Source organism: Protopterus annectens, chromosome 15.part0 (assembly GCF_019279795.1).
Source record: "Protopterus annectens isolate FY-2018-M chromosome 15.part0, PAN1.0, whole genome shotgun sequence".
NCBI lineage: Eukaryota > Metazoa > Chordata > Ceratodontiformes > Protopteridae > Protopterus > Protopterus annectens.
Window position 1 is genome coordinate 610,525,973 of NC_056749.1, and position 13,728 is coordinate 610,539,700.

The 13,728-nt window shown below is 41.2% G+C and overlaps 1 protein-coding gene across 1 annotated transcript in view; it reads left to right on the forward strand.

Moving 5' to 3' along the window:
* LOC122789953 (fibronectin type-III domain-containing protein 3A-like) overlaps positions 1-13,728 on the forward strand; it is a 1,322,139-nt gene that overhangs the window by 554,695 nt on the left and 753,716 nt on the right. The window lies entirely within an intron of this gene.

Here is a 13,728-nt window from a genome sequence, read left to right on the forward strand (position 1 = left end):
TTGATGATAAGGACAGACAACACCACAGTTATGTGGTACATCAACAAACAGGGAGGCACACACTCATACCCCCTATGCCGGCTGGCACTGGACCTATGGGATGTGGCTCTGAGCTACAACATTCAGTTACAGGCAATTTATGTACCAGGGAAGGAAAACATTCTAGCAGACATATTAAGCAGAACTACAACAGATGCCCACGAATGGATGCTGCATCCGGACATTTTCAAAACCATCACAACAGAATGGGGATTACCACAAATAGACTTGTTTGCATCCCCATGCAATCACCAGTTGAAGAAATTCTGCATGAGGACTTACCACCCACTTGCTTGGAAGGTGGACTCCCTATCCTTCAGTTGGAAAAGCCTGACAGCATACGCATTCCCACCACTTCCTTTGATGCACAAGGTGCTTCTCAAGATCAAAGAGGAACGTCCGAGGATCATCCTGATAGCCCCAGACTGGCCAAGACAACATTGGTATCCACTGCTGAGGAGCATGTCCCGGGAACAAATATGGAAACTACCCCTGATCCCATTACTGCTGACTCAGAACAACTACAACATACTGCATCCAAATCTAAAAACTCTGCAGCTAACTGCCTGGAACATTACATAACAGCAATTAACCCAAATTTATCCCAAAGGGTTAAAGACATAATCCTGGAGGCTCGTAGACCTTCAACAAGAAAGAATTATGCAGCAAAATGGAAAAGATATCTCATCTGGAGTACTGCAAAGGGGCAGGATGTGACACTGGTGAACATAGCCAACATCCTGGAGTACTTGGCGGAGCTCTTCCATACAGGCCTGTCCTATTCCTCCATCAAGATACATGCATCAGCTATTTCAGCAGAATACAGCTTGAATCCTCCTGTCTTCTCGCATCCTCTGCTCAGACAGTTTCTGAGGGGAATTAAAAATGTAAAACCACCCAGGAAACCTCCATTGCCAGCATGGGACTTGAACTTTGTGCTAGAAAAGCTGACTCTACCTCCTTTCGAGCCAGCAGCTACAGCAGAATTGCAATACTTATCCTGGAAGACTGCTTTCCTGCTGGCAATAACTTCAGCAAGAAGGGTCTCTGAACTACAGGCATTAATGGCAGTACAACCCTTCCTGATCTTCCATCAAGATAGAGTGTCCTTGAGAACAAATCCTACATTCATGCCTAAGGTGGTATCCAGAGTCTCTTTAAATCAGGCTATCCACCTTCCTACATTCTTCCCCAATCCACAGAACAGGGAGAAAAGCTCTTACATACCTTGGATGTACACAGACAATTACGCTACTACCTGGACAGGACAAAGAACAATAGAAAAACTGACCAGCTTCTGGTAGCTTATGCAACAGGAAAAGAAGGAAAACCAATTTCTAAACAGACAATCTCCAAATGGATAGGAAATTGCATTAGATTTTGTTACTCCTACCATGGAAAGAAAACTCCAGAGAACATCAGGCCTCACTCCACAAGGGCCACAGCCACTACCACAGCTTCCTTACGAGGAGTGGCTACCAAGGACATTATAGAGGCTGCTACTTGGACCTCCGTGCATACATTTGCCAAGCATTATAACTTATCTCTATATTCTAGATCCCGTGCTGGTTTTGCCACTGCTGTTTTGCAAGGGATCCTGACTACACCATAATCTATTCTCATTTCCTCCTCCCCTAGTTTAGCTATGGTATTCTACCCATTTGTTAAGACTGCAGATGCATCCTTGAAGGACATAGTACAGTTTTGTACCTACCATAAATGTAGATGTCCGAGAGGAATGCATCTGCAGTCAGGATTACCCACCCTCCTTCCCCTCTGAGGTACTCCTAGGGTACTTACCAATCTTCAGCTAGCTTGGGGGGGATCTATTATGGTATATTTGTTTGTATATATGTACATACATGTTTATTTTGTGTGTTTGCTCTCTACTATTTGGAAACTTTGGCATTTATCCAAATTTAGCCAACTAAGAGGGCACCTGGCATCTGGGGCAAGAAACACTGAGGAAAATGGCGTCGGCTGATGCCTTTATACCCGAAGAACTGCCGCAATGACGTCGGGTGAAGTGCGACACCAGCCGAAGCCAGACCCAGACTTTGGAATCCGGCCGACCGAAGGGCTGCCTGACGACAGGACAACCCATTTGTTAAGACTGCAGATGCATTCCTCTCGGACATCTACATTTATGGTAGGTACAAAACTGTACTTTTTGTGGTGTTAGTAATAAGCAAATGTGGGAGGTATTACCTGCCTATGTAATTGGATGAAAAGTAATTCATTTTTACAGTCAGTATACATTAAAAGCTTAGTCAGAGTTACAGTAAATGGTTGGATAAATGAACACATTTGTTGAGAAAGGGGTGAAAAAGATGTCAGATTGTACAGTTCTCTTTACCTTAATAATGAATGTTGTAGAAAATTATAAAAAAAATAAGCATGTGGAGCAGGAGTGTGGACTGGGCATATTTACCAGGATTATAGTAGCAATTGTGATCTATGTGGATGACTTTGTTTATAAAGAGTAAAACTTGGATAATAAATATAGTAAAAGAAGTAGAGTTGCAGTTGAAGCAAGTAGGTCATAACTGCACAGAAAAAGTGAAAATGTTTGTGAATGAAAGTAAAGAGTGAAAGAATATAACTTAAGGGAGATGGAGTGATACTGGTTTTGGAAATGTTTACTGGGTAAGTAGTGATGGTATTGAAATAGCTAAGAAAAATATTACCTATACGTAGAACATTCAAACTCACTACTGCTAAGAAAATTTGGATATGTATGTCTGATATTCTGTGAGTAAGGAAAAAGTATATTGGAGATGGTATTCATAACTGTGTGGGTTGAACCCCAGTAAAAAAGTGTCATGTTATAATGAGCAGTCTAAAGGGCCTGGGTTTACTTAACACAGTAGTATGTTTAGCATCATTGCATTTATATTATGTTTATATTAAATAGTTAAAGGTGATGTAGTTTGTGTAATTGTAACTTTTAAAGTGCAAGTAAGTCCAATTTTGACAAAGTATAAGACTGCAAAAGGGAATAGAAATACTATAAAATGATGAGTATCAAACGAAAGTGATACAGCTGAGGTTAAGGGTAGAAAGTAAAATGAAATGCAATAAATATGGCAATTTAACATGATTGCTGGCATCCTATACAATAAGATTCCTGGGAGAATAAGCCAAGTAATGTTCAAAAGAATATTAGAAATAGAAAAATAAGAGATTTGATGATGGAATTGCAAGTCCTTTGTGGAGAATGTTTGGATAAATTACCTGTTAAAGATTAAATGAAATATACAATTCTAATACAATGTGTAATGTATGTAAAGTAGAAGAAACACTGAAGTCTGTTTTATTGTAATGTTGTAAAGGAAATACAGAAGTGGGTAAAGAATGTGCAGAAGATTATGTAGAAAGACTAAACACAGATATGATATTGTATATGGTTATCAATTGTAAGGAAAAAGAAATAGTAGAAAATGTAGTTAGAATAATTTTTCATGTGCTAAGTTTGTTTGGAAAATGAGATGTCAAGAATTACTGTTAACAAAAATGGGATATACAGACCTTGTTGAAAAGTCATTTGTGTGGAAGATGAAGGGAAGAATGAAAAACATTCTTAGATTAACATAATGCATGTACATATACAATTGTATATGTAGATTATATATATGCATGTATGTATCTATGGCTGGTTTAGGTGATCAAACTGTGTGATCATAACACAGAAAAACAAATGACACAGATGATTGAAAATCAGCTGATCAAACATGCTGGTATATTTCTGTGCGAAATTGTGAATAGCGGTGATCAAGCAGTTTGCCTTTTCCCACTGTAGAGATTATAGAATTGGTATATATAATTAGCATGGGGTCTTGCCTCCTGTAAAAAAAGAAATACATCTGATGTTGTCCTTTTCATTCTTCCTCAATATATGAGTTCGGCTCCAACTCAGACGCATATTCCAGACTTCGGATCCAGCTCTCGTGCTCCCCCTCTACCCATAATGCCCTATTCCATTTCCTCAGATCTCGTTTGTCGCCATCGCAAACAGACGCAGATGTCATTCTTGAGTTTAGTAAAGATACTTTGTGAGTTATTTAACTTTAATTTTTTTCTTTGAATTTCTCTTTAGTTTTAGTTTCTTGTTGATCATTAGGATTTTCGGGCAGCCACGATGGTGCAGCGGTTAGCATTGCCATCTCACAGCAAGAGGTTCTCCAGTTCGATCCTCGGCTGGGGTGCCTTCTGTGCGAAGTCTGCATGTTCTCCCTGTGGTCGCGTGGGTTTTCCTCCGGGTGCTCCAGTTTCCTCCCACATCCCAAAGACATGCTGTAGGTGGATTGGACACTCTAAATTGGCCCTAGGTGTGAGTGTGTGCATCTGTGTGCCTTCTGTGGAAGGTTGGGCACAGGGCTGGCAACTCAACACCGTAAAACTCCAGTGCCAATCATGAGCGGACAGGTGATCCGCTGTGGTGACCCCTAACCGGGAAAAGCCGAAAGAAGAAGTTGATCATTAGGATTTTCCAACTCTTTTTCCCCACTATTGTTATAGTAATTCTTGTTAAAATTGTTGGTATTTCTGATTACCCTTTTTTTCTACAGGGTATTCTTTAGCTTACCATCATTGTGGAGCCTTTGTTCTACCAAACTCAACTATGACAGTGACCATGGATGTTTCTCATCTGGGATGGGGGAGGGCATTTCTTGGGAAGAACAGTCCAAGGCATGTCATCCCCCAAGAGACAAAATTGCATATCAACATCCTAGACATGAGAGCAGTCCTATTAGTTTTGCAGACATTTTAAGATGCTATTCCTTTGGGGACTATTGCATTTCAGACTGACAACATGTCTGTAGTCTGGTAGATCAGCAAACAAGGAGGAACTTGATCTTACCCCCTTTGCAGAGTGGCCATGAAAGCATGGGAATGGGCTATCTCATCAGACCACTTTTCAATTGTGATGCACATTCTGGGAAGACCAGTGTGCTAGCAAACAGTGTAAGCAAATCCGTTCTGATGCCGCACAAGTGGTGTGTGGTGAAAATGATCTTCTGACATTGAGGCCGTCCTTGCTGTAACCTGTTTGCCACTCCCTTCAACAAGTGCAGCAAGTACTCTACTGTTATCCCCTCTCAAGGGGAGTCACGCAGAGATGCTCTAGAACACGTCTGGCCCTCATGTCTCCTTGTCTCCTTTGTGCTTACCTTCCTGTTCCCTTGATTCCCAGATTTTTTTCCAAAAGCAAGTCAGCTGAAGAGCTCAGTAATTCTCATTTTCCCTTTCTGGCCTTGGCAGGCATGGTTGCCTTCCTGCAGTCTCACCATCGTTATCCTCCATGGATACTGGAGACAACTCTGAATCTCTTTTCTCACCCATCAAGGATCCAACATCCCAATGTTCGGGCCTTCAGACTAATCGTATGGTTTCTCCACTTCTAGTAATAATTCGACACTCCAGGCTTTCTTTCCCCGTATGTAACATTATGTTTGCCAATCAGAAAGAATCCTCCAAACACGTATACAAAAGCAAATGGAAAAAGATTCTCCCTTTGGTCTTCAAATAAGGAAATTGACCCTTTCTCTGCTGCACACTCTGAGTTTCTCCGGATTTTGACAACTCTTTTTGAAGAAAGAGCTAGTTTCTCTACAATTAAACTTCATTTGGCAGTAATTTCTAATATTCATATGGGGAACAGACATTTTCCCTGGCTTCCTCTAAATTATGAAAAGCTTTCCTGAAAGGTATTTTTCTTCTAAGACCTCCGATGAAGGATCTTTCACCACCATGGGATCTGAAATTGTGCTTCAAGGTCTTAACGCAAAAAAACATTCTAACCTTCAGCCAAATCTGAATTAAAATTCCTGTCATGTAAGACAGTTTTCTTAATAGCCATTACTTCTGCAAAGAGAATATCTAAACTCCTGTCTCTCTTTCCAAAAGCTCCTTACATCATTTTTTTTTTTCAAAAGGATAGGGTTTTCTTACGTTGTAACCCTTCCTTTTTACATAAAATAGCTTCTGAAAATAACATTAACCAATCCATCCACTTACCAGATTTATTAGCAAATTTTTCAAATGAAGGAGAATACATGCTGCATCTCCTTGATGTGCATGGACAACTGCGTTTTTACCTTCACAGGATGAAACAAATTTAAAAAATCAGATCAACTTTTTGTTTCTTTTTCACCAAAAAGGCTTGGTTGCCCAGGCTTTAAAGTTGCTTTAGCTAAATGGATAACAGACTGTGTTTCTTGGGTTTATTCTCAAAAAGACATGACATTACCTAAACCTCCAAAGGTTCATCTACTTATTGGTCAAGAACATCTATTAATGATATGTGTGCTGCAGCCACATGGTCCAATGCTCATACCTTTGTTACTCATTACAAATTGGATATTATTTCCAGAAACAGAGCTGTCTTTGGTTTGGCAATACTCCTGAATATCCTTCCATAAGAGCCACCCAAGATTAACGTAGCTGGGGACTCTGTCCCATACTTTGAGGAAGAATGAAAAGGACAACATCAGATTTAAAAGTTATTTACTTGCCGTAACTAGACATCTGTGTTGTCCATTTTCATTCTTCCTCAACTTCCCTCCCTCCCATCTGTCCCCCATCCATTTTTCTGGGGAGACCTACTAGACTGTATTGGAACCTGCAGTTCCGGGTTTGAGCCCTGACTTTTCTTCAACAGACTAGACTCCGACGACTCTGAGGTATCTGATTATGAAGAGATGCCCTTATCTGCTTATGAGGATTCTGATGCAGAGGAATCCTTTCCCTCTGCCTCTCTTCCAGAGGATTTTTCTTTTGGTGAAACCTTACATACTTTAAGAGAGCATTTCCATTGGGAATGCCAAGACTATCCTCAGTCCAAAAGGAGACTCCGAGAATTTCTAGATTTGTCACAACATAGGCCTTTAGCAATACCCCCAGTCCTGGAAGTTGCTGATGATGTCTTTATGGAATCCAGCCTTACCCCTGATACTTTACCCCCTGCTCCTAGGAAACCAAAAGGGTACTACAGAGTAGCTGATTCTCACAAATTATTTTTCAAAAATCCTGCCGCTGATCCAGAGATCATTTCCCAGGGGCCTAAAGGTATCACAGCTACTACAGCTAAGAATCCCTCCCCTTCGGACAGGGGTTCCAGAGCTTTGGACAGATGGGGTAAGAAATTATATACCTCTGCAACTCTCGCTATTCGGGCTCTGAATTGTCAGTTTCACATGCTGAAGTACCAACAACATATTATGGAACTTACTAAACAAAATATAGCAACCTTTACAGATTGTGCAGAAAACAAAGAATTGCAAGAGCTTATGCATTCTGCAAGCCAAGTCATCAAGCATACATTGCAATGTGGTTTTGATGCCCTAGAAGCATCTTGCAGGGCAGCAGTCACTGGTTCTGTACTGAGAAGGCATGCTTGGCTTAAGGAACAGACCTTGCTAGACCATGTCAAATCAAAGTTATTAGACGCTCCTTTGCACAAAGACAATCTGTTTGGCATCAAAGCAGAAGAGGTTCTTAAAAAGATGGAAGAAAAAGCTAAATCTATGCAGACAGTTAAAGAATTCTTGCAAGTACAGCCTCCTAGATTCAGAAGGCATTGCCCCTTGAAACATTGGTCCTTTCCAGCCCCCTCAAGGCCATTTCAAACCAGACCCAGGGGTAACAGACCACCCAGACTACAGTCTCAGGGTATGCAGAGATCTAAGCAATGGAGTGTCTCCACCTCCAAAGCAGGGAGTGCTAAGCCACCCCCTTATGGAAAGAATTCCCAATGACTTCTCAACTCCACTCCCCACCTCTGCCCAACTACTTGTGCCCCTACGAGGAAAACTTGGCCTTTATGCAAAAAAATGGATTTCCATCACCAAAGACCAATGGGTCCTCAATATTGTATCCCAGGGGTATAAATTTTACTTCCACTCACTGCCAACCCCAAACGGGTTCCCAGACCTTCCTCCAAACCAGTGGGCAGAGGCACAAAATCAAATTCAATCCCTGCTCTCTATAAAGGCAATTCAGCCTGTTCCTGTGGAACAGACAGGCCAAGGATTCTATTCCAGACTCTTCCTGATAACCAGAAAAGAGGGCACTTGGCACCCAATCCTAGATCTGTCAATTCTCAACACCTTCCTGGTAGTATCAAAATTCAGAATGCTCACCCTCCAGCAGCTTCTACCTATGCTAGCGAAGGATGCCTGGTTAGTCACCCTAGACTTAAAAGAAGCCTATTTGCATATCTCTATAAGGGACTCATGCAGGAAATATCTACGCTTCTGGGCAGAATCTATCCATTATCAATTCTATGCACTTCCCTTTGGCTTATCCACTGCTCCCAGAGTATTCATAAAATGCCTAGCTCCAGGCATTGCTTACTGCAGACAGAGAAATATCCAAATCTGCCCGTACTTGGATGACTGCCTGATTCAGGCAGACAGTCAGGAACTGCTGTTGCAGCACCTGACATTTGTAAAAAACCTTCTAACCTCCCTGGGGTACACCATCAACGAAAAGAAATCAAAACTAGTCCCCAGTCAAAAGATTGTATTCCTGGGAGCAAGCTTGGACATGGCATCCGAGATGGCATTCCTCACTCCAGAAAAACAAGCCAATCTGACAGACTATTTTACTCAAATGGCCACCAGAACCCAGCTATCCGCAAGGAAAATCCTGCAGGCCCTAGGGTTCATGGCCTCATGCATCCTGCTAATTCCATATGCCAGACTGCATATGAGGAAACTTCAGTGGTACTTAAAAAGTCTTTGGTACCAACATTCTCAGGACCTGGAAACCATCATTCCTATCATACCCTGTCGAAGGACAGTGTTTCTTTGGTGGGCAGCAGCATGAAACCACAACAAAGGACTGCCCTTTACTCAACCCCTCACTGCCCAGACCCTAACCACAGATGCATCAGACTGTGCCTGGGGGGCACACATGGACGGCAAGTGCATTCAGAGCCGCTGGATCCCAAGTCAAATTCATCTGCACATCAACCAAAAAGAGATGCTAGCTGTGCAGCATGCTCTGACAGCTTTCAGATCCCTACTTTCACCAGGACACCTGCTAATAAAAACAGACAACACCACAGTTATGTGGTACATCAACAAGCAGGGGGGAACACACTCTTACCCACACTGCAGACTAGCCATGGCCCTGTGGAACACAGCCTTGGACATGCAGGTCCATCTTCAAGCTCAATTCCTGCCAAGCAAACAAAATTCACTGTCAGATGACTTAAGCAGAAATATCCTAAACCCACATGAGTGGCAATTAGAGCTCAGCACTTTCAACATTCTGGTTCAGAAATGGGGGACCCCAGAGGTGGACCTATTTGCCTCCCTCTACAATCACCAGCTCAGCAAATTCTGCGCCAGGACTCCTCACAGCAGGGTCAGGAAAATGGATGCCCTATCCTTCCAGTGGGTAAATCTCTCAATACATGCCTTTCCCCCTCTTCCCCTTCTCTCAAGAGTATTGCTCAAGATAAGACAGGACAGACCAAGGACAATTCTGATTGCCCTGGACTAGCCATGCCAGCACTGGTACCTGCTCCTGCGCAGCCTGTCACCGGTGCCACCCTGGCACCTACACCAGAACCCAACCTTGCTCTCTCAGCAGGGGGGACAGATCTTACATCTGCAACTGCAAACCCTCAATATTGCAGCCTAGTTTATTCTGGGAATCCCCCCCCCCAGTAACCAGCCTAAGCAAGCAGGTGCTGTATGTCATTCTTGAAGCCAGAAGACCCAGCACAAGGAAATCCTATGCTGATAAGTGGAAAAGGTACTGCTTCTGGATTCAATCTAAAGGAGAGCCCACAAACCTGCCCTCCCTGTCTCTAATCCTGAATTACTTAGCAGATCTACTCCACAGAGGCCTATCCTTCTCCTCCATTAAGATCCATGCCTCTGCCATTTCAGCTCATTACAACACTGAGCCACCTCTCTTCTCTCACCCTCTTATCAAACAGTTCCTGAGAGGGGCAAACAACTTAAGGCTGCCAAGGAGGGCAGCCACCCCTGCTTGGGACCTTAACTTTGTACTGGAAAAACTCACACTTCCCCCTTTGAGCCTGCAGCATCAGCAGAGTTAAAATTCCTCTCTTGGAAAACAGCCTTGTTTCTGGCCATCACTTCAGTTAGAAGAGTGTCTGAGCTACAAGCACTCATGGCTGTGGAACCCTTCATTATTTTCCATGCTGACAGGATTTCCCTCAGGACTAACCCTTCCTTTATGCCTAAAGTGGTATCCAGTGTGGCTCTCAACCAACCTATCCATTTGGCAACCTTCTTCCGTAATCCTCAAAATAAAGGGGAAAGGATCCTGAACTCCTTGGACATGCACAGACAGCTCAGATTCTACCTTGATAGGACTAAGCCCTTCAGGAAATCTGACCAGTTACTAGTCAGCTTTGCACCAGGGGCATAGGGAAAGGCCATTTCTAAACAAACAATTTCCAAATGGATAGCACACTGCATCCATTTCCTGCTACAAGCACCATGGGAAACCAGCCCCGCAGGGGGTCAGAACACATTCCACTAGGGCAACTTCTACCTCTACAGCATTCCTCAGGGGAGTCCCTACCAGGGGCATCCTGGAAACTGCTATCTGGAGTTCTGTACACACTTTCACCAAGCATTACCACCTGCCTATCTTTTCCAAATCCTGGGCGGGTTTTGCTACAGCAGTCCTGCAAGGCATACTAGCCAGCCCCAACTCTTCTTGACTGCCTCCACCCTTCTTCAGCTTTGGGAATCTACCCAAGTTTGATGACTGCAACAGTGAAACACGAAGAACATAGTACAGTTGTGCACACATAAATGTAGATGTTCGAGTGTATTCACTGATGCAGTCCTGGTTTCCCTCCTGTCTGCTCCCTTGTTTCTCTCTCTCCTCTCTATGCCTATTACTCACCCCTTTCAGGGGTATTGGTATTGGTATTTACCTTTTACTGGTGGTGTTTTTCCCACCATGACTTAGCTCCCTATTTGGGGAGCTCCTGACATGTGGGGCAAGAAAAACTGATGTAATGGTGTCGGCTGCCTGTTTTTATACCCCTGACGACCTGATGTCAGTACTGGAGTGACAGCAACCGACGCAGAAATACTAAGTCTGGTACTCGGGCCAACTGAGGGCTACCTGCAGGCAGATAACCCAAGTGTGATGACTGCAACAATGAATACACTCGAGCATCTACATTTATAGTAAGTGTACACAACTGTACTTTATGTTAAGTACATAACTTTTTTTTTTTTTTAATAGATCGACCACTTTTTGTTGATCATCTACAATTTGATGATATGAGTATATGACCAAGTGTCATATATTTGTGTGTGTGTGTGTGTGTGTGTGCGTGTGTGTGTGTGTGTGTGTATATATATATATATATATATATATATATATATATATATATATATATATGTGTATATATATATATATATATATATATATATATATATATATATATATGTGTATATATATATATATGTATATGTATATATATATATATATATATATATAGATATAGATTATATATATATATGTGTGTGTGTGTGTGTCAGGTATATCTAGACTGTAATTTATGAGTAAACTACAAAGACTATTCTTTGTCAAAAATGTTTATTAAATGTTTCATATATATATATATATATATATATATATATATATATAATAAATCATATTTGCAGAGAAGTGAAAAAAATTCTGTATGTATATTTACAAAGTCAAACAGTAACAAATAGCATCAGGTATCATGACTCTATAAATATTAATGATATTTGACTAGTGAGTATAACTTTTAAACAACTGATCTATAATCAACCATTTGTTTAAAGTTATTTTGTTTTTAGATCTTAGTGAAATAGTTAAAAATTTCTTTGTGACACACTTCAGTGGCAGTTTTGATAAATTCTTTAAACGTTGGAGAAGAGTCTTTCTTCCAGTGTAAGGTGATTACCTTTCTTGCAGCTGCCAACAGAGACGTCTTGTGGTTTTGTACATTCTGGAGTATGTAGTGCATTTACTGAAGTTAAGGATTCCGAAATATTGCAGTTATCAGACCACACTGTTTTTTTAAAATATTCTTGAAAGTCAAACCAAAATCTTTGTATTTTTTCACAACCATAAACAATGTGATACCAGTCAGCTTTTACAATTTACTCTTACTGTTTTTGAGAAGTGCCATGGGATATTTTGCATCCAGTAGTGCTACCACCAGTTCTGGTAGATGATACTTTGATTTAATGACTCATCAGAAGGAAGATAACTCATGAGTACAGTACCCACCTCCACAGTGAAGCCCAGTGTCAGTACTGGAAATGTAAGTCAGCTAGGGTTGCCACCTTTTCAAATGCCAAAGTGGGACATGTTCTGTAGAAATGTCAGATTTTCCAGGACAATACAGCCGTGCATAGTACAGAACTTTACTTTTTGCACAAATAAAAGCTTATTCTAGTAACATTTGAATTGCTTATGCTACTTCACATAACATATAGAAGTTTCATATATAAAGTAACTGTTTTATGCAACTATTAAAGAAAACTTAGGAAATATTTTTGTCCTGAAATCTCAGGACATTTGCTATTTTTTGATTTTTTTCGCAAGACACAACTGCCTAAAGAGGGACTGTCCCTCGCAAAGTGGGACAGGTGGTAACCCTAAAGTCAACAGTTAGTTCAAAGTTGATGTAATGCTCCGTATGTGCAATGGGTTTAGCATGATAATGTCATTAAAAGCAAAACAACTTTCTTTTTTCCAACTGTGAGTAATAAACTCATTGCTTACTGAAAGAAGGTAGGCATTACTAGAGTGACATCTAGTGGCACTGCTGCAATTATTACAACTGTAAAAGTGTACGTTTTTATTGTAGTTGGTGGACACATTAGCTAAGAATTTAAATTGGTCTTTTTTTTTCCATTACAGTGGCTTTTTTATAAACCCATTTCTGTGTGGTCATGTACCTTTTAAGATTGATGATACTGGTGAATCACAAGTATTGCTAGTAGTTAAATGCAGACATCACCACAGCAGCTAAGGTTACCCACTGACTCTTATATGTAGCATCACTGCATGTTTAGGTTGTAGGGTATTTATTCATTTAGTATGCATCTTTAACTAGACCTGCCCTCCCTTTATATATACTTCCTGGTCCTCATCTCCCAGTTAAGCAGAGCTATACAAGATAACCGTGGTGTAAATTTGTCTTAAATGTTTGCTGACAAAGCAGTGCTTTGTTTGACCTGTAGTGGTTACTTATTCTGTAGGTTGTGAATATGTTAAGATAATAACCTTGACCTCTGGTGAGTTTTGTTGGTGTAAAATTAGGTCTGTAGTGTGGGTGTTTGTAGAGCCACTGGCTTTGTGAAGAAGTAAGTAATTGAACAGCACTGGATTTTTCATGCCTCGAAAAGTGAGACACGGGTCATCTCAGAGCAGCCGGTATGTTACTGTGGAGAAGAATTGTGCTAATCTGGTCCAATAGCTGAAGGATTTAAGGCCTTTATTTTTATTTATTTATTTTTTTGTAAAAAGCATTTTGGGGCCTTTCCAAGTGAGTGATATAATTGGATTTGTACATACCAAAGGGAGTACTGTATTGACTGATGGATCCGGTAAGGGAAAAGTACAGTGGTAAGGTGACATTTTTTGGATCTTGAAGCTATTCCCTTGGAAGTTAACTGTACCATACTGGATTTCCTGACTATGGTG